Source organism: Onychostoma macrolepis, chromosome 04 (assembly GCF_012432095.1).
Source record: "Onychostoma macrolepis isolate SWU-2019 chromosome 04, ASM1243209v1, whole genome shotgun sequence".
In the NCBI taxonomy this organism is placed as follows: Eukaryota; Metazoa; Chordata; class Actinopteri; order Cypriniformes; family Cyprinidae; genus Onychostoma; species Onychostoma macrolepis.
The window spans coordinates 27851672-27854333 of record NC_081158.1 but is presented as its reverse complement, the minus strand read 5'-3'; positions in this window follow the sequence as shown (position 1 = coordinate 27854333).

Sequence of the window (2662 nt, the reverse complement as noted above, 5' to 3'; positions counted from 1 at the left end):
CTTTACCCTTTTAAACTGATTGCTGCTTCTTTTTTGCTTTCTCTGTGCCTCCTTTCTGCGTTCGGTGTGACAAAAGACAGCTCAGCCTCGTTATTCTGACTGTCTCCTCCAGGGGGCGATAGACAGGCTTTTTCTCTCTCTCTACAGCGACCTCTGTAGTGCTTAAAGTAAAAAAAGGGTGTTTAGGTGGTGTTACTGAGTGGTCTTACTTGAAAAATAATTAAAGGGGTTTTAATTTGGCAGTGAAGCAATTTGTTTTACATTTTTATTAATATTAAAAAACTGTTGCCCACCAAATCAATGAAGTGTAACTACCATGCAAGAAGTCATTTTGTTGTTAAAACAAAAGAAACAGAAATATTCCTTTAATATTTTTTTCCCTTTGATATATACGTATATATTATGTTTTTCTTGACCTTTTTATGTTTTTACCCTTTTATGAAAAGGACATTACTAGCACTACCAAAACATTATGATAAGATACTCTTCTTAGACTAGTTTATAACTAAATTCATTATCAAATATTCACTTATGCTTGCAAATAAATATTACACAATGGAATCAGCTATAATTTTTCGATCAGCCTGACTGCGACGGTGTAAAACAGACACGCCCTTCTTCCTGTTTTACACGTTGCTATTGGTTTAAAATTATGTCACGCCCTTTAGATAAAACGTCCAATCCGTCACAAGAGGCGTTACGGTTCTCCACTCTTATTGGTCAGATTCGTCAGTCAATCAAATTGTTTGACAGCGAATAAACACACCCATTGTGCATTGTTTTTGTTTCTTGGAATCAAAGTGGATTAAAAGTGGATTAACTGCTTTTCAGTTGTGTTTACTGTAGAAAATTAATAAACCGATATGCACAACATGTATTCTCTCCGACTGTGGTCTTTGTGTACATTGCATCTTTGTTGAGGTGATGCCACTTTTACATATTAACAAGCGTGAAACCACATTTTATTACCCGACTAACTGACTCCATAATATCTTAAGGACTTGGCATTTTTTCCGTCAACCTGTGTTGTGTGAACAGAACCGCAAGTGACAACTAGTTATTTGTGTGGTGTTTCTGTGACTCACATGGACATGGGCCGTGCATCCACAGACACGTGCATCATCTGAAGTTTCTTCTTCTGTTTTTTAAACAGCTTCAAATTGTCAATGTGGATGAAAGTGAAGCGCGCTGCTGCTGCTGCTGCTGCTCGTGGGGCGGATAGAAAACGGTTATTTTGTTTCTACCAAAAGGGACGTATTAAACAGCTAAAAGATAGTAAATATGTATTTAAGTTGATGTGACTGATTCAGTTCAAAACGTCTAGCTTGCTTTAACATTCACGTATTACGGAGCCCGGGAAGTCACCTGTAGGAGAAAAAAAATATAAAAATCCGTGCCGACGGTTTTGCAATCCGTTCCCTCAGTTTATAAACCGTACTCGCGAATTCTTAAAACTGTTCCCTCGGTTTAACAAATCGTGCCCACGGATTAATAAACCGTACCCGAATTTCCAATCCGTGCGCTCAGATTTTGTAAACCGTACCCTCGGTTTTTGAATCCGTACCCACAAATTAATAATCCGTGCGCACGCTTTCGCAATCAGTTCCCACGGGTTTGTAAACTCACGGATTTGTGGTTCCGCCCCCACCGGCAGATTCAACCACGCCACCTGTTTAGGTGCGGGATGCACTGTATTGTGTTTATTAAATATTATTTGTCATAGTAGCCTATGAGACCACGATCCGCACTCACAAAATAGTCTTCTTTTTAGCGTTTATTTTACATGAATCACCAATAGGATAAAACACCGCCGCCTGTGTTTTATAGCTTAAAATGAACGCTAAAAAAATAAGAACAGAACACTTCCTGAATTTTCTAAAAAACAATAGTTTTGAGAGAAGATGTTTTTTTTTCTCCTACAAGTGACTTCCCGGGCTCCGTACATACTCGAGAATCAATTTAGAAAGTTAAATGTGTCAAGGTCATGTAAAAAAGCGCCCCCTTGTGGACAATTAGTAAATGTGGCCATTAATTAATCAAAGGACGCGAAGGAGGCGTTTAACCATTTGTTTAAATGCTTAAAGTGTCCCAATGCACGTTAACATCTACAATCTAGAAACTAATGACTGAAATAACGACTAAAATGATAAATTTGGTCTAATATTGGCTTTTCTTCTGAAGTGTGCTTGTGAAATATTCTGTATGTAAAATATTCTAGGCTCCAGGGCAAGATTTGAGGAACACTGATTTATTGATTGATTGATTTATGAATGAAAAAGAGGGACTGGTTGATATGTTGTTTTGTTTTTTCACTGCAGAGTGATTATAACACAACTTTGTCAGATTTTTTCTTTTTTCTTTTTTTTCTTCCGAAAACCATGGGCATGATATTTCATGATATTTATAAAAATTGCGCCCCCATTTACTTCCACTCAAAGTGCCTCACCGCAACATTGAGTTTTGAATTGATTGATTTATTTAAATGTGTATTTTTATTGTTATTTATTTATTTATTTCACACAATTTGGCATGGCATTTTTGTTTTTAAATCATTCAGAAATACAGCCCCGGTGTGTCTTCTTTAAATAGCTCGCTGTTGAGTGTTGTACTCGTTTACGGCCATACCACCCTGAGCACGCCCGATAGCAGGAAGTTGGAATTA